This window comes from Panthera leo, chromosome A1 (genome assembly GCF_018350215.1).
Source record: "Panthera leo isolate Ple1 chromosome A1, P.leo_Ple1_pat1.1, whole genome shotgun sequence".
NCBI lineage: Eukaryota > Metazoa > Chordata > Mammalia > Carnivora > Felidae > Panthera > Panthera leo.
Genome location: NC_056679.1, coordinates 71,250,018 through 71,275,286, shown reverse-complemented (window position 1 = coordinate 71,275,286; position 25,269 = coordinate 71,250,018). Strand labels below are relative to the sequence as shown.

General features: G+C 41.6%; 1 protein-coding gene across 9 annotated transcripts in view; it reads left to right on the top strand.

The window, feature by feature from the left end:
* The first annotated feature begins 7,470 nt into the window (after positions 1 to 7,470).
* The window catches only part of GGACT (gamma-glutamylamine cyclotransferase), a 47,645-nt gene continuing 29,846 nt past the window's right edge, over positions 7,471 to 25,269 (top strand). For 4 of the 9 annotated variants that reach the window (XM_042929890.1, XM_042929936.1, XM_042929930.1 and 1 more), the window contains exons 1-2: positions 7,558 to 7,941; positions 10,475 to 10,648. The gene's annotated coding sequence lies outside the window, so the exon portion shown is untranslated. The other 5 variants (XR_006199951.1, XM_042929908.1, XM_042929900.1 and 2 more) reach the window with 5 other exon arrangements.

The window sequence follows — 25,269 nt, the reverse complement described above, 5'->3', positions numbered from 1 at the left end:
TGGAGCCCCTTTCACTCTACAACACATTGGTCCCAATTTTGTGATTTGTATTTTGGGGCCCATCATGCATTCCCCCCACCTGACCAAGTAGCACTAAACTTACAGCTCTCCATATTCTTTATCCCCATCTGGTGAGCTTCCACCCCTAGATTTCCACACACATGTCTGTCTTTTTTGACTAGTGTGCCTCCTCTCTTAAGGGCCTCTCTCTTTCAAACAGGGTCTAGCTTTTCAAAGCCCATCTCTCTTGACTCCCATCCTACTACATTCTGAATTGCTGTCACCCATCTTAGATTGTTTTTACTCTCACATTACTACTTTTTATTTGGAGGCCATGGTCAATTCACATGCAGCTGTAAGAAATAATATAGAGATCCCAACACTCTCTACACCCAGTTTCCTCCAATGGTGACATCTTGCATGACTATAGTACAATATCACAGGCAGGAAATTGGCATTGATACATCTACCAACCTTATTCAGATTTCACCAGTTTTGTATGCACTCATTTGCATATTTAGCTCTATGACACTTTATCATGTGTAGATTTGTGTGGTCACCACAGTCAGGATATAGAACAATCCCTCTACAAGGATCTCTTGTGCTACTCTCATGTTATTATTTGTCTCAAATATTTTCTTGAGCACCAACTGTGCCTGCTGCTGGGGATACCATCGAAAGTGAAAACAAGGGGGATCCCTGCCCCCGTGGAGCTTCAGTTTATGTTATGTCTGCCTTAAGCATGGTTCCCAGCCCCCTTTCCAGGGGACTTCTCTCAGCCCACAGGCCCCTTGGTCAGGCATTTGCATCTTCTACATTTGTAGCTGTCCAAGTTCAAAATTCTCCATCAGTTGGGGAATCTGTTTTTCCTGGAGGCAATGAAATATACAATCAAGATGAATTTTCTATTTCACAGGAACAGATATTGGTTCGGTTACCTCTGCCTTCTCCTTTGAGCCCCATATTTATAGTGAAAGCTTCACCAGGCATCCACAGGAAGGGAAGAGTATATTGAGGCAGAAACTCCATTGAGGGGTCAGCCATATTGTACATGGATAAGGGGAGCACCTACCATATTGACCCAAATAGAGGGATCCCAGAGTTGAGTAACCCTGGTTTTTTTAAAAAAATATTTATTTTTGGGGCGCCTGGGTGGCGCAGTCGGTTAAGCGTCCGACTTCAGCCAGGTCACGATCTCGCGGTCCGTGAGTTCGAGCCCCGCGTCAGGCTCTGGGCTGATGGCTCGGAGCCTGGAGCCTGTTTCCGATTCTGTGTCTCCCTCTCTCTCTGCCCCTCCCCCGTTCATGCTCTGTCTCTCTCTGTCCCAAAAATAAATAAAAAACGTTGAAAAAAAAATTAAAAAAAAAAATATTTATTTTTGAGAGAGAGAGAGAGAGACAGAGCATGAGCAGGGGAGGGGCAGAGAGAGAGAGAGACACAATCTGAAGCAGGCTCCAGGCTCTGAGCTGTCAGCACAGAGTCTGAAGTGGGGCTCGAACGCACAAACTGCAAGATCATGACCTGAGCTGAAGTTAGACACTCAACAAACTGAGCCACCCAAGCATCCCTCAGATTTATAATTTTAGCACTACGTTCTGACTCATTTAGCAAGTACTTTAAATCTGTTACACTGTTTATCAAAACTGCCTTGAGCATCCTGCATGTCTAATAATTTTATTTTTATTTTTTTATTTTTTTATTTTGAGAGAGAAAGAGAGAGCAGGGGAAGGGCAGACAGGGAGACAGAGAATCCCAGGCAGGCTCCTTGCATCAGTGTGGGGCCCAATACCAGACTCAAACTCATGAACCGTTGAGATCATGACCTGAGCTGAAATCAAGAATCAGATGCTTAACCAACCAAGCCACCCAGGTGCCACATAATTTTATTTTTAAATATGTGGCATTTTTCAAGGACCAACTTGGTGATCCTTTTCTGCTTCCAACTTGGTGATAAGTGTTTGAGAAAACGTTTTTCCTTGTAGATTCAAATTGCACTTTCATCTATCTTTTAAAAACAGATTTGTCTCATCAGCTACATTCCTATAACATTAATTTTGATGGCTGGACTTGAGATTTATCTTGGAGAAAATCAAAACTACTCATTTCTAGAACTTTCTGATAAAGTAAATGGATGATAGCTTTTAGAGTTTTTGTCTAGGCATCTACAGACATCAGCAAACAAGGTGATAAAGTAGAAAGAACAGAGCCCATGAGTGTGAGATTGTCCTTGGGCCAACTTCAAGGCATAAGTCATTTTTTTTTTTTTTTTTAAGCTTCAAGGATTCAGTTAGTTACCAACATTTCCAACCTGCCATTAGTTAGCATGAACCTGGAGTGAACCACTTAACTACTGCATGTCTCCGGTGCTTCTAATAAAAATCATGGTGGTGGTGGTTGCTACTTTGTCATTAATTTCTCCTCTACAAGATAAGAGGGTTGGGCTACACCAGTGGACTTCAAACATCCCTAGACGCTTAACCCTTTTTTCTAAAAAAACTTAAATCTTAGACAGAGGTCCATTATAAAAAGTTATAAAAGTGAGGGGTGCCTGGGTGACTCAGTCCCTTAAACGCCTGACTCTTGATCTCAGCTCAGGTCATAATCTCGCAGTTCAGGAGTTCGAGCCCCGTGTTGGGCTCTGTGCTGATGGTGCGAAGCCTGCTTGGGATTCTATCTCTCCTTCTCTCTGCCTCTCCCCTGCTTGTTCTCTCTCACTCTCTCAACAATAAATAAATAAACGTAAATAATTTTTTTAAAAGTTATAAAAGTGAGATGCTGTGAGTGCTGATATAAATAGTCATTAAAAAAATTGCTATGAAATGTAAGAATGTTTGAAATGCCAACACCTTTGTGGAAATAAAATGTTTTCAAGGCTTCTAGTCCTTCAAAATATTTTGAAATTAAAAAGTATCTTGGACTGAAAAAGGAAACTTCTCCTCTGCCACTCATCATGCCAAGATAGCACAGATTAGGCTAGCTGCAAAGTGAGCAGGAAACCACATTCCTCCCATGGACACACTGAAGTCAATGTCAAATACTCCCCTTCGGTGGCTGACTGCTGTTTTCTTACTGAGAAATCTTGTTCTGAAGAGCACTGACTATTAAAAAATGTTCCTATTTGGGGTGCCTGGGTGGTTCACTGTGTTAAGCGTCTGACTCATGATCTCAGCTCAGGTCTTGATCTCAGGGTTGTGACTTCAAGCCAGGTGTTGGTCTCCATGCTGGGCTTGAAGCCTACTCAAAAAAAAAAAAAAAAAAAAAAAAAAGAGCTGCTATTTGAAATCATCAGTAAGAATGGGCAAGCAATGCAACCTCTCTATTTCATCTGTAAAGTGGAAGAAATTCTCTACCAGGTCTTTACCATACAGCACAGGAATAAGCCTCAAATATAATGTATATGAAACCTCTTCATGGGTAGAACTACATGTATGGGGCTGGTCATCAGAATCAGTCATTTTAACCACAAGGTTCAAATATAAAAGAAACTATTAGTCCAGATGACATACATTCCAGTGTATACCACCCAGCTTCCCTGTTTTAGCCCTCATGTTAAAGAGCACGGGCTGGGGCTCACCTGGATATGGGTTCAAATCTTGTCACTCTGGTTTTCTGGCAGCATGCCTTTAAGTGGGCTGTTTAGCTTCTTGGAGCCGTTTCATATGTAGAATGGAAATGATAATATCTGCTTCATACTATTGCTCAAGGGCTAAGACGAGAGAAGAGTCATACTGTGTGAGGCACATAACAGCACTCAAAATGTGTTCATTTCCTACATTGACAGCTCAAGGGAATCAAGCTACATTTAATTTTGTAATGTCTACATTTCTAGGCACCAGGTAAGCATTATTTCCCTTAAATGCAATTATTTCCTTTCCATTAAATGCAATTACTGTTTGGAGAGCAGAACCAAATTACTTGATTCTGGTTTTAGGAAGAACAATGGTAGTGATATTACATGGTCAGATATTGGTTTGTGGCCTGACAATGGTTCTTTGCAATGTAATTAGCTTCCATCATGGTGGATGGCATATTTCATTGGCCATATTACTTTTTCTGGGAGTTCTTACAACTATTCTCCTATTCATGAATAGGGATTTATTCACCAAAACTAAATAATCTTATGTATATAATCTCTTTAGTCTTGGCTTTTTATTCTTAGAAGTCCAGAAAATGGGCAAGAATAGCATAAACCATTTCAACTGCAATTCCCTTGAGAAGTCCATAGACTTTTTAGAAAATATACTGCATTTCTTTTGTGGAGAAAATGTCAACACCTTAGTTTTAAATATCTGACAGCAATGCACATCATCTTTAAAACATTAATTCTAGAAATACCAGGATTGAATTTAATGTGAATTAACATAGCTTCATGAGATTGGTTTTCTCTGTTCGTTAATTTCTTTGCCATGGGACTTGTTTAGCAGTGAGATCTGTTGTACCAAGTAAAATAACTTGACAGAATGAAAAGAAGACAAAAAAATAACCCCACTGCTTTCAAATTTAACAACAATTTTTTTAGAGTCAGGTTTAGAAATGGAAGAAAGGAATCCAATTATTTGCATAATGCATTTTTTCTATTTTTTTTGCACACAAATTTTCTAAATTAGCCTAATTAATGGATGCTGTGTTGAACCACAAAGGCTTTTTGGTAAGTTTATATAGATTTACATAGGGAAAATGACCAAAATGTAAACTTCACTTAAATAAATATTACTGAATACCTAATTTTGTGTACCATGGTGGCAAGTGCTGGAAACTCAGACAAAGGATACAAATCTGCTCTCATGAAACTCAGTCCAGTAGGGAGTCAGTCATATAAATTAACTATTACAGGAAAGAGAGTTAGATATTGTAACAGAACAAAAAACTATAGGGCAAGGTAGACAAACTCTTTCTGTAAAAAGGCAGATGGTAGGTGTTAGGTTTTGTGGACCACACAGTCTCAGTGGCAACCAAAGACTACATGAACGAATGATCATGACTATAAACATTGAACTGTATCGTGTAGTTTTCATATGTCATGAAGTATTCTTTTTTCTTTTTTTTTTCAAGCATTTAAAAATGTAAAACTCATTAGTCGTGGGCCATACAAAAACAAGTGTTGGATTTAGGTTGTAGGTTATTTGGGGCCAAAGAGGATTTTTTTTTAATTTACTAGAATAATTTGATAATATTTCAGTAGATTTTATAGTGTTATTTAGATTTCAAGCTCTTTACATAGTCTCCTCGTTCTGTTATTTATTTCATGTTATGCCTACAGTATATATATTTCACATTATACCTACAGTTTCAAGGGATGCAAATGTTTTCCTATCTGTAGTGTGGTATTTGCAATGCTGGAGGCCTGCGGGAAGGGTCACAAGGACACTGAGGCTGGACTCTTTCTCATAATACTAAGTAGCAGTGCATTTAGTCAAATATAAATATAAAGCTGGCATCTATCTTATCTCCCTTGTTAAAGTCTGGAAAACAGAGCTTGGAAATCACCTACTTGGATTTAGACAACAAAAATGGCCAAATTGCATAATTCCAATTAAAGATAATTTGTCGGTTTAAATCATTTGAGTTGATAAAGGAAACATCTGCTGAGCTTTAAACCTACGTAAATGATTTGCAGGCTTGACCCTGAGCCTGGATGATATGGGACATTATGGATGGCAAAGTAATGGACCAGAATGAGCACAGAAACAGCTGATGGTAAGCTAAGCCCTTTTCGGTGAGTGACTCACCCTACAATTTGGATGCAACGTGACAACCTCAATGAGTCCACTCTGTTCCTAAACCCACCAGAGCAGTTGGCTTGTAAAGGACTCCTGTGTAACTCACCAATACTAAACTGACAAGCCATGGACTTGTAACCAACCACTCAGTTTCCTTGAGAAACTGGGTGACTTTCACCTTTCTAAGGGCAGCCCACACCCTTCCCTTTGCTGGGCAGTTGTATTTACAGACACAATGTCCCTGTGTGTGTCCATACACAAGTAAATCCTGGGAATCTAGATTCTACTCCAGTCTACCCGAACCAGAATCTGCATTTTTAACCTAGATTTTCAGTTGATTCACATACACAATTCTGTTTGAGAAACACTGGAGCAACTCTTCACTAAATCATGATTTTCAAACTTGAAAGGCATCATAAACACTAGTTAAAATGCTAGGCCCCATGCCTAGAATTGGTGGTTCAGAAGATCTCAGGTGTGACCTAAGATTTTGCATTTCTAAATTCCTAGGTGCTCCTGATACTGCTGGGCTGAGGTCACATTTTGAAAACTACTACTTTGAACCATTTGTCTATAAGTCGTTTTTTGAGAGTTAGCTGAAGACTTCATCCCACAGAGCCTACTCTATGTTGAATCAAACTCTCCAGCCTTACCTGCCATTAAATGCAATTGAACACTCACCTTGTAACCATCTTTAATTTTCCTTCACCAGAGGAATTATGTATTCATGCATTTGGCTCATTTTCCTTTGCCAACATGATCATCCTCCCTCAAAAAGGAAAAGAATCATTCTTCATTTAAAAAAAAATTAAGATGATTACTGCTACTCTTTTAAAATGATGTTAAAAATACATGCTAGACAAGATTTTCAATATATTTTAATTCAATCATGAACTTCCCAAAACAAATCTTGGGAAGAAATCTCTTTGAAATAAATTATGGCTTATGAATCTGGTCCTAAAGAATTCTTTTGGAAATCTATATACATCCATTCAAAACACGACCACATCTATACTATTGGAATCGTTCAAATAAAAATCAAATTGTAGTAAGATTTCAACTAGTCCACATACATGAGAAAGTGGAAGGGGCAGAAAATGATTAAGGGGGTTACTGCTATTCCAATAACTACTTATGTATTTGTGTTTTGGGGGAGAGGTGACAGAAGTGGCCCTCTATCTCTGTGCTCTTGTCACCTGGGTCCCCAAAGTAGCATTGCTTCAACCCAGAATGAACAAAATCTCTAGAGAAAAATTCTCCTTCAGCTTTTGGTCTTCACTCTTCTAATTTCTGGGCCTCAAGTTTAGTTCTAGGAGCCAGAGGACAGAAGGGAAGTCATTTCTTTCACTATCTCCTACACCCACTGTTTTATTTTAAAAGGGAGAATTGGTATCAAGACTCTATGATTATCTGCATTCAGTATGGTACCAGCGCCGAGTGTGGATGCTCCAGTGTGAGGCTTTGGTGATGTGTCCATGCGTCCTCCAGGAGGCATTCCCCGGTGTGGGCTCATTTCTGTGTGTGTAGCTGTCGTGTGTCCCCAAGTGCGTCTGGGTCCCACACAGACTCAAGCCGGATACGAGGTCCCGGGCGGGACGGGTTAGGACATTAGCGTCCGCGGCGGGGCGCCCAAGGTGTGCACGGCGGCGTGGGTCCCGGCGCGTGCCCAGGTGTGGGCGGGGTCGGAGCGGGCGGGTACCGCGTCCCGCCTCCAGGGGGCGCCGCCGGGGGCGGCCTCCTGGGGCGGCGGCGCCAGTCTCGCCGGGGATTTCCGCTCGCTGCCTGGTCCGCTCTCCCCGACGGCGCCGCGCTCTGCGGCAGGTGAGGCGCTGGAAGCGGGGCGAGTTGGGGCTCCTGTCGCCGCTCCCTCCGCGCGGGGGCTCTGGGGACTCGGGCGTCGCTCCCTGCGGGGCGCGTTGCGTCCGGGCCGAGTGCGGTGCCCGCGGCAGCCGGGGACGGGGAGGGGAGGCCGGGGACCGAGCGTGGCCGTGAAGGGGCCACGGGCGGCCTGCGGGACCAGCCGGCGAGGAGGGGACATCGGGCCGCGAAACGCGCTCCCAGAGCCGCTGCGCGCGGCGTGACGCGGGTGCCCCCATCAGAGTGGGCGAGGGCGGGAAAAGTTAGGGACTGCCTGCAGGTGTGGACGCTGCCGGTTCCTAATAAGCAAAGAGCGATGATTATCCCGGAGGTCGTTTGAAAAGGATCGCTCAGGTGAACGAAGGTAGCTGTGTTCAAAAATGCTGCTTTTAATTTCACAGGTTCCTGTTTGTGAGGAAACTGAAAGCTGCCAGAGCAATCTGAAAACTTCTGGCATTTGTCAGTTGATGACCTTAGGTTTCTTTGGAGCTGTTAGTGACACATGTGAATCTCAGGGAGGAATTTCTCCTGCTCCCTTGATTCCGAAGTCTGGCTTATTGCTATTTCACTGTATTGGCCAGAAATAACTCCGTAACTGCCCTTGAAACCCTGTATAGGCGCGTGGTTAAAAAAAACCCCAAAAAACAAAAAACAACATACCTTCTTGACTCCAAGCTTGCTTTGTTAATATTGAACTGATCACAAAACTCCTGAGACTTGCAGCCACTTTTTAAAAAGCAGATACTTCGTTTTGCCACCTGTCCTAGGGAGAAATCACGTGTTAAAAACTAAAGGACATCTCTAAATCTGTTGGGTTGACCTATATGAGGTGTAGGTCGCACACCGTCAGTCCGTCTGTACTTTTTCCTATAACTGAAGACGGTTCTCCCCGGTCTCATTCACTTTATTGAAATGCTAATATGGGGAGCTCCTGCAGTTTGCCCTTATTTTCCCAAAATGCCTTGTTTTCCTGAACTGGCTCCCCAGAGAAGCTAGAAGTTCCTGAATAAGCAGACTACCCTGGTAGAGAGTATTTGTATTTCAAAAGCCGAGTTTGTGAGGTTAAATTAATTTCTAATTGGTGGATTTTTGTTCGGAGATGTTTTGGACTAATTGACCTTGCTCACGAGGGTCTTAACTGTTAGCACCAGACCTAGAGAGAGAGGGACTCCGTGTAAGAAGGGGGGGGGGGGGGGACACGTGCCTGAAGAGAAGACTCTACTTTTTTTCTTTTTTATTAAAGCAAATGCAAAAGCAGAGGGATAGTACAGTGAACTTCCACATATCTATCAAATAGATTGGACAGTTTGTTAAAGCAGTTTCTTTGGCCACATCTGCTTCATCTTCTTTGTTGTCGGAAGCAGTTTCAATTCCAGACACCGTATCAGGTCACCCTTAAATAGTGCATTATGCGCTTCCAACAAAAGGGCTTTTTCCCGTATAACCTTAACACCGTTGTCACCTCCTGATCATATTGGCAATAATTCCACAATGGTTTCTAAGACCCAGTCCACAAAGTTCCTTGATTGCCTCAAAAATGCGCTTACTTTTACTGTTAGTTTGTGTGAATTGGAATCCATACAAGATCCATAAATATCTGTTGTGTCTTAATTTGGGACAGGGGTTCAGCAGACTTTGTAAAAAAAAAAAAAAGGGGGGGGGGCCAGATACTAACTCCTTTAGGCTTTGAGGGCCATGTGGTCTCAGTTGCAACTACCCAACTGTGTGATCCCCAAAAGGTAGCTATAGATGATGTGTGTACATGAATGAGCATGGCTGCATTCCAATATACTTTTGTTTTCATGACTTCAAAAAAAATTTTTTTAATGTTTATTTCTGAGACAGAGACAGAGCATGAGTGGGGGAGGGGCAGAGAGAGAGGGAGACACAGAATCAGAAGCAGGCTCCAGGCCCTGAGCTGTCACCACAGAGCCCAATGCGGGGCTTGAACTCACGGAGTATGAGATCATGACCTGAGCTGAAGTCAGATATCCAACCGACTGAGCCACCCAGGCGCCCCTCATGACTTTTTGTTTGAAACTTCACTGGCAGGCTGGTCTTAAACCAGGGTTGACCCTGGTCTATCACAGCCCCAGTGATTTACTGGTGGCCCTTGGTTGCCTGTAGATGCCTCACATTCTGGATTTATTTGGCTTTTGTATGGTGTGGTTTAGCTTGCTCCTCTATCCCCTGTATTTCCTATAAACTGGAAGTTAGTTCTAAAGGCTTAGGTTAATTAGGTTCCATTTCTCCATTTTTGGCAGGTAAACTTCAGAGGTGGTTTGATTTTTTTTTTTTTTAAGTTTATTTATTTATTTAGAGAGAGAGTGCATGTGAGCAGGGAGGGACAGAGAGAGAGGGAGAGAGAGAATCCTAAGCAGGCTCTAAGCTGTCAGCACAGAGCCCGACATGGAGCTTGGCCTCATGAACCATGAGATCATGACCTGAGCCAAAATCAAGAGTTGGACACTTAACCAACTAAGCCACCCAGCTGCCCCTGAATTGTTTTTTAATACAAATCTATGACTTCAAAAGACTCATAAACCCTCATCCAAGAGGCTCAATATTCCTAAATTGGCTTTGCCTGATGGCTGAGAATACACTTTTTTCTTTCTCATCTTATTTTCCTTACTTGAAGAGGATATGGGTGCTATTTCTCAAGGGTGTTGACTACTTTGAATCCTTCTGCCAGGTCAGTGGACACCCTCCTCTGTTCAAGCCCCTTGGGAAATGTGGACCACATTTTCCCACTGAATGGAAATACCTTCCTTCTTGGGCCCAGACCCAGGGTTTCAGATGCCATCTAGCAGGGGCTGGGTGGTTTGCTTTTGTTTTTAAGCTCTTTGTCTCTGAAATACTCAACTTTTCTTCACTCATCTTTCTCTTCATCCCCCCAGCAGGACTGAGAGAAGGACACCTGGTTCATGAGCTACTGGTCACACTGTGAGGTGGGGGTACTTATCCCGGCGTCCCATTAGGAAGGATTCTGAAGTCAAAAGCTTTGTAGGCTCTCACACTTACTATGGTGCTGGACTCCAAGGTGACCGGGTTTTGAAGAAACAAGTTTACAGGTAAGAATTGTTTTTTCCTTTGTTCTGGAGTGCGTCTTACTCCTAAATCCTGGAGTACCAGAGGAAGTATCTTGACAGTGTCACTTGGAAGTCCTTGCTTTTCTCATGTTTAAGATTAGTAGGTTAGGGGCGCCTGGGTGGCGCAGTCGGTTAAGCGTCCGACTTCAGCCAGGTCACGATCTCGCGGTCCGTGAGTTCGAGCCCCGCGTCAGGCTCTGGGCTGATGGCTCGGAGCCTGGAGCCTGTTTCCGATTCTGTGTCTCCCTCTCTCTCTGCCCCTCCCCCGTTCATGCTCTGCCTCTCTCTGTCCCAAAAATAAATAAAAAACGTTGAAAAAAAAAAAAAAAAAAAAAAAAAAAAAAAAAAAAAAAAAAGATTAGTAGGTGAAACTGTCTGTTCATCCCTGTACCCATTTTTCCAGATAACGTGGTATTGGCCTTTTTCTTATTGATTTGTAAGAATTCTTTATACATTGGAAATAAATACTAATCGTTTGTCATATATGTTACAGCTGTTTCCCCCATTAAAAAAATTTTTTTAATGTTTATTTACTTTGAGAGAGAGAAAGTGCACACATGGGAGGGGGAGAGAGAGAGAGAGAGAGAGAGAGAGAAAGAGAGAGAATCCCAAGCAGGCTCCAAATTGTCAGTGTGGAGCCCGACACGGGGCTCAAACTCACAAACCGATTGAGATCATGACCTGAGCCGAAATCAAGAGTCGGATGCTTAACCGACTGATCCCCCTGGTGCTCCCTGTTTCCCTCATTTTTTGTGTTTTGTTTATAATATTTATGCTCTGCAGAAAATTTAAATATTATATAGGAAAAAAGTTATCAATTTCTCCTTTATAGTTCCCTTGCTTTTTGTTTTGCTTAGAAAGACTTGCCCATTTCAAGATTGTTTTTTTAAAAAGTCTTAACACAGGTAAATGAACATGTGATAACTAGGAACATGGAATCCTGTAAAAGAAGAGTAATAAAGGGGGCTCTTTCTACTAGATAATGTAACATTGAATTGATTAAATGTTGGTGTTAAGATTGGCCCTACATTGATAAGTGTTGAAATTGGGATTTGGGTATTTGGGGGATCATTATACCATTATTCTACCTCTGTATATATTTGACTTCTGATGATAAGAAATTTTCTTTAAAAAAAAAAAGAATAGGGGAAAATCATCTTTGTCCCCATTTGTTCATATTCAGCAACTAGTAAGTTTCTCTGTGTTGAACACTGGGGTGTGTTGTGTTAATCAGTACACAGGATCTTGGAACTTAGATTTCTCACATAGGAGACAGATATTAATGCTACGGTCAAGGGCAACAACTCCTGTGTCAGACTACCTGGCTTCAGATCCCGGCTCTGCCTTTACTAGTTGGGTGATTTTGATTTTTCTAATTTAAAAAAATGAGGGATAATAATTATGTCTACCTGATAGGGTAGTTGGAAGGATTAGATGAGAAAACCCATGAAAATTCCTTCGCATGGCATTAAGCGTTTAGTAGTTGCTCAGTAAATGTAAGCTCTGAAGGAGGAGAATAACTGTAGTCAGGCAGACACTGAGGTGGAGAGGTGTAGGAGTGAATGAGTGTATGGAGTGGGGGTCCTGACCTGCCCTGGGCTGGTTAAGGACGTTTGGGAGCACTTTTCAGAGGAAAAGACCTTTGAGCAGAGATGTGGTATGTGGAATATCTTGTCTTTTTTTTTTTTTTTTTAAAGAGAGAGAGAGAGAATGCAATGGGGGAGAGGGACAGAGAGAATCTTAAGCAGATTCTTGCTCAGCATGGAACCTGACAAGGTTCTCACTCCCATGACCCTGGGATCACGACCTGAGATGAAATCAAGTCTGACACTCAACTGAATGAGTCACCCAGGTGCCCCAGGAATATCTTGTCTTTCAAATCGAATGAAAGTGCCCTTCATTGGTGAAGTGAGAGGGTGGTGGGGTCATGACAGGCCAAGGCCTAGAGACTAGGAGAGGTGTTTCCTAATGCCACCAGAACAAGGTGTCACCAACTTCGTGGCTTAAAACAACGCAGATACTTGTCTTATGGTTCTTTAGGTTAGAAGTCAACACGGGTCTCACTGGGCTGAAATCAGGGCATCAGTGAGGCTGTGTCCCCTCTTGGAGATGCTGGGAAGTATCTGTTTTCTAGCCTTTTCCCACTTCCAGAGGCTGCCCACATTCCTTGGTTCACGGGCCCCCTCCCTCTACCTTGAGAGATAGCATTTCGTCCCTTTGTCCCTTCCACCACGGTCACAGTTCTCCCTCTGGTCCCAGCCAGGAAAGCTCCTCCACTTTTGAGGACTCATGTTCATTAGATTGGGCCCATTTGGATAATCCAAGATAATTTCTGCATCTTAAGGCCCTTAACATTAATCACATCAGTCAAGTCCCTTATGCCATGCAAGGTAACATGTTCACAGGCCCTGGGGACCTTTGGGAGGCCTTTATTGAGTCACCTCACCTTGTGCTGCAGTAGGCGCATCAGGGTCAGACATTTGGGACAGTCAGTTACTACCAGGCGCTAATAATTCCCAGGGTGTGGTGCCTCTGCTCTTCCATGCTGAGGCGGTGACTTGAGACTCTTGGGGCCTCTCCTTCAGCATTGGGGAGAGAGGCTTCTGGGTGACAGGAGACAGGCCTGCATGCGAGATGTCCCCCATCATTGGGAGCTCCACTGAACAGCTGTCAGAACCCTCATCCACTCCTATGCCCCACCCTTCCCACGGGTCACTCCTGCCTGTGCAGGAGCCTTTTCCCGCTGCAGCTCTTTAACCTTTATTTTCTCTGCTATTTTTGCCTGTGTAATTGTCTTTGCCCACTAGCCTTAAACACTGTCAGACTATTTTAAACAAAATTCATGCTAAAATATTTAGTATTTTCTCATATATTAACTCTGTTTAGATGAGAACCACACCTCCCCCTTTTAATTCCCCCATAGTATCTTCCACATAATAGGCCACCAGTAAGAAAGAAATTTCCAGTCGGTTGACAGTGTTTTTGGGACTCTGATATTTTGAGTTATGTCAGAATAAATTGGAGTGACAAAGAATAAATAAGAACTTCTCCTATTCTGATTCTCCTTGTGTTCGTATTTACTGCATCTGTTTTTAAACTTTTGAGTATCAATTACCTCCTCCTGCTGTTGTCACCTGCACTTAGGAGTATGCGGCAGAGAAGTTCGTGAAAATCATTAATATTTCTACATCTTAGGTTGGTTTTACTAATTTATGAGTATTAAATGAGATTTGAAAAACATTCTTTAAGCCATTACTCATGCCATTATTGAGCCCTTATTTGTGAGAAGAATCACAACTGCCTGTTTTAAATTACTCTTTCTGCCTCAATTTGGTTTTCTATAAAGTTAGATACAGATTATAAAAGCCTAATAAAAACTATAAGGAGAAATCACAGTTGACTTTTGAACAACATGGGTTTGAACTGTGGAGGTCCACTTATATGCAGCCTTATTAAAAAAATAAATACAGTGTTATAAATGTATTTTTTCTTCCTCAAGGTTTTTCTAAATAACATTTTCTTTTTTCTAGCTTACTTTATTGTAAGGATACAGTATATAATACATACAGCATACAAAATATGTGCTAATTGACACATGCTATCACTAAGGTTTCTGGACAACATGAAGCTATTAGTAGTTAAGTTTTGGGAGTCAGAAGGTATACTCTGATATTTCAAATACAGGGTGTTGGCACGCCCCCAACCCCGGCATTGTTCAAAGGTCAACTGTAGTGTATCTTATAAGTGAATAAAAAACAGTTACATGGCATTTTGGGGAGTATTTACGAAGACGAAGTCACTGGTTTTTTGTTTGTTTTTTTCCCTCTCTGTTAGTGTTTTATTATGAAAGTTTCCAGCCATACTCAAAAGTAGAATACAGTAAACCTTCATGAACCAACACAGCATCAGAAATGCATGCACCATCATGGCTTTGCCACACTTGTTCCATTAGCCCTTCTCCCTTCGTTTTTTTTGAGTTTTTGTTTATTTGCTTACTTCTGAAGAATTCTGAAGCCAATACCAGAAACTGTGCCATTTTATCACTATTTTAGTACGAATATTTTTTAAGTTTAGTTTAAAAAACTACAGTCCTTCCTAACAATGAACAAAAAATCCTTAATATCTTCCAATAATGTATTTAGATGAGATTGGGCACATTCAGGGTGGTATCGCCATAGATTCTAATACTGTATTCAAATATCCCCATTTGCCTAAAAAGGTATGTGCGGTTGATTTATTCAAACCAGGGTCAAAACAAACCACTCATTGTATTTGATTTATACATCTCCTAAGTCTCTTTTAATAAATAATTGATGTATTCCAGGCATTAGCTTAATTCAGAGTTCTCTTATTACTTTTCCCTCTTATTTGTAACTCTGTTTTAGAGTAGTCACATACTCTCATACTTTCATTCACTATTATTAGAATTTATATAAAGTAAAATTGGCCTTTTTTGTTGTATAATTCTGAGTTTTAAAGTTGATTAATTCATGTAACCATCATCACAGTCCTTTTACATTACAGAGCATTTCCATCACCAAAAAAAAAAAGCCAGAAAACAAAACCAAAAACTACCAGAGGACCAAAACGTCCCTCATTCTGGCCCATTGTAAGTCAAACCCTCACTCTTACCCTAATTGCTGCAACCTTTGATCTGGTTTCCATCTTGATAAGTTTTACCTCTTCTAGAATGTCACATAAATGAAATTAAATAGTTTGCAACCTTTAAGACTACCTTCTTTCACTCAGACAACATCTTTGAGGTTCTTCCATGTGTGTATTCTTTTTATTGCCGGGTAGTGTACTCCATCTTCCGGACATACCCCAGTTTATGTATATTCACTGTTGAAGGATATTGGACTCTTTACAGTTTGGGGAGATTGTGAGTAAAGCTGCTATAAATATTTGTACATAGGTTTTTATGTGGTCGAAATTTTTCATCTTTTTAGAGCAAATCCCCAGGAGCAAAATGGCTGGGTAATATGGTAAGTGTGTATTTAACTTTTGAAGAAACTGCTAAACTTTTCTAGAGTGGCTGCATCCCGACCATTTTGCATCTCAGCCACCTATGTGTGAGAGTTCCAGTTGCTCCATACTTTTGTCAGCACTTGATACTATCAGTTTTTTTTTTATTTGAGCCCACCTAATAGGTGTGTTGTTTTTTTTAAATTATCTGATTTCAGATTTTTGAGCACGATAGACCATTATTTTTAATAATTAAATTTATTTTATATACCTGTTATAAAAATAATTATTTCTGGTTTTCTGGTGATATTCCATATTTAAATATGGTAAATATTCTCTATGGAAAATAATTAAAACCAGAATGTTATTTAGGTAGGAGACTTTCTTAAGTCTCACTAGTTGAATCATCATATTTGGCAAAGATTAACAGAATAGTGTCTGAATGCAGGATGCGTTTTGCAGTGATCCCCTCATTATATGCATCTTGTGTGTGTCTCATTCCTATTTTACAAATAGTAACTGATAGTGCCATGACTGCTTTTGCCATCAATTTTATGCTAGATTAGATTGTTCAGTGAATAGTAAGTTACATGAGACAACTAGATGTAAGTAAAGAGTAATTTCTTTGAATGCCTTTTAAATACAGTGAACACTGTTGTAGTTTAAAAATGGACTGCTCCTGGGGTGCCTGGGTGGTGTAGTCGCTTAAACATCTGACTCTTGATCTCAGCTCAGGTCATGATCTCACAGTTTGTGAGTCTGAGCCCCACATCGGGCTCTGCGCTGATAGTGCAGAGCCTGCTTGGGATTCCATCTCTCCTTCTCTCTGTCCCTTCCCAACTTGTGCTCTCTCTCTCTCTCTCTCAAAATAAATAAATAAACTTAAAAATTTTTAAAATAAAAATGGACTGCTCCCATGTGTCTGAAGCAGTAGTGAAAACTTGCCTTTAAATACTTTTTTTTTTTTTTTTAATTTAAGCATATTAAGCTCAAGGAAGAAAACCATTTGAAATTTGTGAAATAAAGATCATATGCCTCTTTTTGGATGACTTAGGGACCATAGTCACTGGTCTCTATTGCTTGAAAGTGTGCAGTTGCTTCCTAGATTAAAATACCTAAATGTCACTGCTAATGTTGTCCCTCACTCCTTGAATTAGATGAAACTGTGGGAAGTCTCAGGGTGCACAGGTCATTGCTATGAGATGGCCCTATCAAGTCTCACCCATTAGCTGCCATAGTTTGAGCTTCAGGTTGGTAGTATCATTTGAACAGTGGAAATTACTGTCATCTAGAATCTCCCTGTTTCACTTCTGAAAAGTTGCTTAGACTTGTTGACAGACCTTCCTTTGTAATGCAGGGGCATTAGAAAGAAGAACTGAGCCTGATGTGAAGAAAAAAGATGGAGGACAAGTTGCCAGATGGGCTTCGGGGGTTGTTGTGGTATGAAACCTAAGAGGCCAAGTATTAGGGAAATGTAGTTCAAAATGTATAGAAATGGGATGAGTTTCTGTAGCTAAGTCATTTTTGGTTTAAAACTAACGTAGTAGTTGGATTGGAATTTGGATTGGAATAAATAAAAAATAATGAAGGATTAGTAAGGTTGTTACCTCCATTGGACCCAAGTCTTTATTTTGTTTAAAAAAAAATTATTATAGATGATCTTTAAACTTTATTCCTGTTGACATTAATAAGGTCCTATAAATGTGCATATATATGGGGAAGTGGAGGAAAGGATAACAGATGGGTATTGGGGTCTTAAATTGGGGTTTTAGAATACCAGACTAATACACCTGCTGCCCCCTGGTGGCAGCGTATTAAATAGTGAAGTTCAGAGGTGAGGAATTCTGGAGAGCTGAGTTGGTTGTATAAGAGGATTATAGGGGGAATCAGGAGATGTTTTCTCTTTCCAGCTCTGTTCATAATTACTATCCATATGACCTTAGGTAAATCATTTAGTTTGATTACCTTTTATTTTATAAGTTTCTTCCAGCTTTCACATCTTACAATTCTCTGATGGTAATAGCACATATTATGTACTAAAAGATGTGAAGTTCCACTTTTTCCATTAGCAGCTGAATCCTAACGTATCCTATATATTTATTTAAGAAAGCATACTCTAGAATAACTCCTGAGGCACGATACAGATTCAGCTCTGGGCAGCAGACTGCATAGGCTATCTGTAGCACAGTCCATAATTAATCAGTGTGACAATCTTGCATTATTATGAAAGCTCACAAGTTACATCATTTAAAAAATAATTTTTATTGTGGTTAAAAAAATAACATAAACTTTACCATCTTAACCATTTTTAAGTATACAGTTCAGTAGTGTTAAGTATATTCAGTGTTGTACAACATACCTCCAAAACTGTTACTTCTTGTGAAACTGAAACTGTGTACCCATTAGACAGCAACCCCCTACACTCCCCCTGCCCCTAGCAACTGCCATGCTACTCTCTGTCTCTATGAATTTGACTATTCTAGGTACCTCATGTAAGTGGAATCATACAGTATTTGTCTTTTTGTGACTCGTTTCTTTCATTTAGCATGATGTTCCTAAGGCGAATCCAAATTGTAGCACGTGACAGGATTTCTTTTCTTTAAGGCTGAATATTTGTATGTAGATACATTTTACTTCTCCATTCATCTATTGACAGACTCTTGGATTACTTCCACTTCTTTGCTATTGTGAATAATGCTGCAATGAACCAAGGATATGCTGCATTTTTAGTATACAGTGTTTACTAATGCAGAGAGGGTTTATACAATTTTTACATGCATAAAAGGTTAAATTTCATTATAAAAACACCATTCAACCATGCTAAATAACTAGGATATAGCTTTTTGTGTGGATGAGTAAGTTAAAAAAGGAATTAACATTTATTGAACATACAAACTGTATGTCAGGCACTTTTGTATCTGTGACCCATTCTATTGTTTAGTGTTTACAGTAATTCTGTGATTTACCCTTCTCTTGGGAGGGGACTAATACTTATTAAAATCACTGTGTACCAGAATTTTTATATACGTTATCTCATATAATCTTCATACATTAACCCTGAGGTGTGCTTTAGTATCCCTGATGTAACTGAAGTTCAGAGAGATGAAACACCTTGAACAAGGTCACATAGCTAAAAGGTAGCAGAGTTTTACCTGAGTACAAAGTGAAACATGTCTGTTTCAGATGTGTTCGACATATACCATACTTTCTCCTGCTTTCAGAAATAACACTATACATCTATGATCTGAAAGATGTTGGAACAATATCAAGATTACACTGCTATAATAATTTATAAATAGAAACATTTCTGTAGTGCCTTTCCATTAAATAACAGTCCTTGGGTTTTCCTTGCAGAGAAACAGCATCGATTCAGATGAATTCATCTGAAATGTATCAAGGCTTACCTCCTGGGGCATTTTGCAAAATAAACCTTCCTAGGACTTCCAAAAGAGTGGTTCTCTTGTGCCGGTCCCCCCATTTCTGAGGTTATCTTCCATGTGTTATTTTCCCCTTTTTCTTTCTCCCTTTCCTTTGATGTGGCAGATAGCTAGGACCGTTTTCACCACTTTCTGCTCCCACCTCTCTTGAACGCTATGCTGCTTGGGTTTGGAGTTTTGATCTGCTCCTTGCATAGTGTTTTTTCACAGGTAAAGGGTTATAAAATGTCCTTATAGGTGGTGGTTTTCTTGGAGAGTCAGTAAGCTCTTGGAAAGGCCCATTGCAACATGGGATTTTTCGACTAACAGAGATGTAGTGGTATATGGCATCCGAGCAGCCACTTAAGCTTCTCTAAGAGTTCCTGTGCACTTAGGATGACTTACATTGGGAATTTACAAACCTAGTGATAGGTGAGGCTCAGGAATGCTTCCAAGATTCATTCAAGGCCTTCGATAATTCCTGAAAGCAGGATGTTATGCAGTAAATAAAGAAAATGAGAGTGGCAGAAATTGTGGTCACCACCAAATGTCCAATGTCTCCTTCCTTAGTTCCTGATCTGCAGTTTTATTCTGAGTGACCATGTCCCTCAAGTTATGGTAAAAAACAGGAAGGAGAAATGTGTGAGACTTCTGCCAAGTTTTGCAAAGGAACCTGAGTCAGTGAGGTTGCTCCTGTTCCTCACCCTGCCCTTCATAGTTCCTACTACTTCGCATGAAGATATTATGGCCAGTGTAATGCCAGCCATCTTTTCTCCTAAGAGGACCTTAAGAATGGAAGCCATCTGTTAGCAGTGACACCGAGGAGCCTGGTGTGCTGGCTTACACAAATGGCCACAAATTCTTTCTATTCTCTTGTGTGTGCACCTGTGCATGGCACCTTTGCAGCCCCTCCCATAAAGGGAAGAAGTCACCATCTCCACCCCTAAACCTAGCACGGGGAGTCCCAGGCTGAGTGGGGTGAGTAGACTGCCCTTTTAGAGGGTTATCTCAATGTGGGCTGTCAGAGCCTGAGCGGCAAGAGGAGAGTTTATGTGCAGGGAAGATGGTTGTGACTGAAATTGGAAATTAGTTACATATGGAAGGATTGATCATGTAATTAACTGTACCAAAGATCATATGAGCCAGCTATGCCACTGTTGAAGGGAGTTGTCAGTACAGAAATGTCAAGAACTAGGGTGAACCGTGTGGTGGTATGGATTGGGTCAGGTGTGTGAGTGTGAACTCATGGTTTTCAATACTTATGGATATAAATATGTGTGTGTGTGTGTATAGATAGATATAGATATATAGATATAGATATATGTGTACATAGTCTACTGAGGGAGCCTCTTGGGCAGATAACACCGCAAGAACAATAAGCACACCTCACACCCAGATCTTGGCTTCTAAATACCAACTAACAGCTGGAAACTAGGGCTCCTTGGAGAAATGGCTGGTTCCAGGCCTGAGGCAGAGAAAGTCCAAGATGAATGTGGAACATCTTGTGCCAGAAAGCAAGGAAATGCATTCTTAGGACTCAGTGACAGAAACAGTTCTGCCCACAAGGGAGGATTACACAGGGGAGATGATGTTTGAAGTGACCTGGGAACCTTGAAGGATGAGTAGGATTTTGCCAGGCAGCATGTTGAGGAAGGAAGAAGTTCCTTAGGGGCAATGGCAGCCTTATGAGCAAAAAGAGGGAGTCAGATTATACCTGCCACAGAGCAGTGTAAGGCATGGCCTAGATATGGCCGAAGAGAAAGATGCAGCTGGACACATTGTCCTGCGTGAGCCACGTGCAGAAACTTAGGCTTGACCCTTTAGAATTTGTTGTCTAGAGCTGCATAACAAATTATCCTTAACATCAGTGGCTGCAGACAACATGCATTATCCCCCATTTTCTGCAGGTGAGAATCCGGGAGCTGCTTGGCTCGTGGCTCTAGCTCAGGGTCTTCAGCAGGCTGCAGACAGGGTGTGGGCTGGGGCTGTGGTCACCTCCCAGCTGACTGGAGGAGCATCTGAGCTCACTCATGTGACAGCCAGCAGGCCTTGGGGCCTTTCTGGCTGTCGGCAGAGACCTCAGCTCCTCTCCACATGGGTGTCTCCTTAGGGAGTCTCACAGCATGGCAGCTGGCTTCCCTGACAGCGAGGGGTCTGAGGGAAAGAGTGTACCAGAGAGCCCTCCAGACGGAAGGCACAGTCTATTTAAAACCTAATCTCAGAAGTAACATCCCATCACATCCTCTGTATTGTGTTCATTTGAATCAAGTCACTAAAGCTAGCCTTTGCACAAGGGGCACGAATCACACAGGGACACTGTCAGTAGGGGAGAGGATCATTAAGGTCATCTGAGGGGGCCCCTCAGATGCCCAGGCTGGGAAATGGGGAGGGGCAAGGTCTTGCATGCAGTTGCAGTGGGGGGGGGGGGGCGGTGAGGGCAAGCCTGGGGCAGTGAGACCATTTAGGAGGTGGCCATCCACGTGGGCAAGGAGAGGCCTTGTCATCAGTAGCTGGGAGCAGTTGGAGTGAGAGGAAAGAGGGCTTAGGTCACCAGGCGGTGCCGATGCCTCCCAGATTATGCGTGTGCACCCAGCCGCAGCAGGCATCATCTTCAGAAACTTGTGATGAGATGCCTGCTGTTTGAAAAAACACCAATGCTTTCTTATTACTTGCTGTTAAGCAGATTGGTTCATGGACTTCAGTGGGTGGAAACCAGCTTCTGCAGACAGGGCTTTGCAGGATCCCTTTGCTGCCAGGAAACAAGTGGGAGCTGCTGGGCCATTACCTCATTTTAAAGCACATGCTCAGGCTGTGGGAGCTCGGCTGTAATCCCTTCAGTTTTATCTCACACATGTTCTCCACCCACACTGTTATTTGGTAGTGAAATGACACATGAAGGTTACTTGGGTTTGAGGGCGGGCTGAGGGCAGGCTGAACTGTACCAGGCTCTACAGTTCTAGCGGATCCCTCTTGGAGGTCAACGCTGTGATCTTTACTGAGGACATCTGAAGGATGGCTTCTCCTTCCTGACATCTCCCCTTTGTTTGAAGTTTGACCTGAACACCAACCAGTTACTTTAAAGAGTGATGTTTCCACAGAGATTTTGGACTTTGTATTTCAGGTGTGTCGTCAGCAAGCCAACATAAACAAGATTACCTGCACATTGGGGAAGTAGATGTGCATAAGTAGTGGGCACAGGGTCATAGGATTGGGGAGGGGGAGGTAGACAGGCCATCACTTGTGAAACCCTGTATGTGGAGAAAAAGTATTTCAGGTTTACTTCACTCTAGTCTTTTCCTAGCATCATTATGTTCAAAGTTAAAACAAGCATAGAGACCATCCATTAACCCCGAGTGATTCCTGGGAATGCAGCCGTCTGGGAGAGTAGTAAAGTCATGCTTCTGGAAGGTGTGAACTGGGACCCTGCTTCCCTCCCCCATGAAGGGCTGGCTGCCACCACCCTGGGGCACACCCAGCACAGAGCCTGTATAGCCCTGTACTGTGTTATGCTGCTGACACCAGGTGTTGAAAGTTAAAAATGGAATTTATTCCACATGTTTAAAATGGTTATTCCTGTTGCTTAATACTTGCACTTAAGGCTGACCTTGAATCATAAGTGAGTGAAAACATGATGCTCTTAGAAAATTTGTATTCAGTAATAGTGTTTGGGAAACAGTCTCATAGTTACATAAAATGATGGAGCAATTGAAAGGGCTAATGTGTATTAAACTTGGAAAAGACCACCTTTTAGTTATCTTGAGATCTTTTTATATCATCTTTACTTTTATGTATTTTGTTTTCCTTTTTGTGTAACTTGGACACTTGAAGCATTTTATTTTTTAAAAGATACAGGTTTCTATACATGTGAAATCTTTAATATTTGGAAAATTTGTTTTTCTGGTTAATTGGAACTTTCCATATAGCTGAAGGTTAAGCAAAAATCTTTTCTAGAAAATCTTGTGAATCAGTGTTTTTATAGTGTACAAAAAATAATGAAGCCTCTTTAACCCAAAGGTTAGTAATTCTACAGTAGCATCAGCATAAAACTGAAGGACCTTACAGTAGGCAAGATATGGAAACAACCTAAGTGTCAACAGATGATAAAGTGTGTATAATATTCCATTACAAATGGAATTATATAGGGGCGCCTGGGTGGCTCAGTCTGTTGAGTGTCCAACTTTGGCTCAGGTCATGATCTCACAGTCTGTGAGTTCGAGCCCCGCGTCGGGCTCTGTGCTGACAGCTCAGAGCCTGGAGCCTGTTTCAGATTCTGGGTCTCCCTCTCTCTCTGACCCTCCTCCGTTCATGCTCTGTCTCTCTCTGTCTCAAAAATAAACGTTAAAAAAAAAAAACAAATGGAATTATATATATATATAACATAATGGAATTTTATGTATGTACTATCATTCATATTATGTATACTATATTCATATCATATGTATATTATTCAACCATAAAAAAAAAAAGGAAATCCTGATATTTGCAACAACATGGATGAACCTAGGGATGTTATGCTAAGTGAAATAAGCCAAGCACAGAATGATCAATACTGTATAGTATCACTTATATGTGGACTCTGAAAGTGTTGAACTCATAGAAGCAGAGAGTAGAATGCTGGTTGCCAAGGTCTGGGGGGAGAGGGGAATGGAAGGTGGTGGTCAGAGGACACAGAATTCCAGCCGTGATATCAATACACTCTAGGGAGCTAACGTGCAGCATGGTGACTATCATTATACTGTATCGTATTCTTAAAATTTGCTAAGAGACTAGATCATATTTTCACCACACACACACACACGCACACACACACACACACACACACACACACACGATAACTGAGGTGACAGATGTGGTAATTAGCTTGATGGTGGTAGTCATTTCACAATGAGTACATGTATCAAATCATCACATTGTACACCTTAAATATACACAATTTTAATTCGCCAATTATACTTCAGTAAAGCTGGGGGCAAAAACCCTGAAAGACCTTTCCCTTAAATGGGAAAGACTCACTGGGAAATAAATGGTTTCCCTAAAGATTAATCACTAGAGAGCTTTCAGAAATGTTGTATTTTATTATAAATACAGGTTCCTGTTCCCGACTTCAGACATGCTACATTAAACTCTCCAGGGAAGGGGCCCAGGAACAGATACGTTGAAACTTCCCATGTTTTGGGAGCTCAGCCGAGTCCACTTTGCAGACCCCAGACTCCTCTTGTCCATCCTCTGAAAGCAGGCCCAGTCCTGGGCTGCTGGCAGCCCCACCTTCCTATCTGGGGACCCAGGTCCCACCCATCTCCCCGCAGGGAATGCCTCCCCTCCCACTCTCCTCCTGTCACTCTCAGGATGACCTTTGCCCTCCTCTCAGGGTCAGTTCACGTCCAAATCACAAGCAGAATTCCTCTGTCCGTTTCTGTTCTTCATTACCCTCTGTACCAGCACTTTCACTTGGTCACTCAACACATTGTATTCCAATAGTGTATTATTTGTGTATCTCTTTAAAGATTTTTTTTTAATTTAAGAGTTTTTTATTTAGGTGAAATTCACATAATATAAAATTCACTGTTTTTAAAGTGAAGAATTCAGGGACATTTCAGCACTATCATAACAATGTACGACCACCTCCGTGTAGTTCCAGAACATTTTCATCAACCTGAAAAGAAAACTCCTTGTATGCTCGGCAGTCACTTCTCACTGCCCTCAGCCCCTGGCAACCACCAATCTGCTTTCCTGGTCTGTGGATTTGCCCATCCTGGTGTTCCATATCATGGAATCAAACAACGTGTGACCTCATGTCTGGCTTCCATCACTCAGGATGTTTTCCGGCTTCATCCATGTTGTATCGTAGATCACATTATCATTTGAGTTGTTTGACAGGAGTTTGCTAGGGTGGCTGTAACAACATTTCACAGACTAGGGGCTTAAACAACAGAGAGCATGGAGGCTACAAGTCCAGATCAGGCTTGGTGTCTCCTGAGGGGTGTCTCCTGGGCTGGCAGACGGCCGCCTTCTCCTAGTGCACTCACATGGCCTTTCCTCTGTGCTCAAGTGTCCCTGGTGTCTGTGTGTCCAGTTTTCCCCTTTTTATAGGGACACCAGTCACACTGGATTAAGGCTCTGAAGACCTCATTTTAACTCAATGACCTGGTTAAAGCACTGTCTCCAAATAGGGTCACGTTCTGAGATGCTGGGGGTTTAGGGTTTTAACATATGAATTTGGCT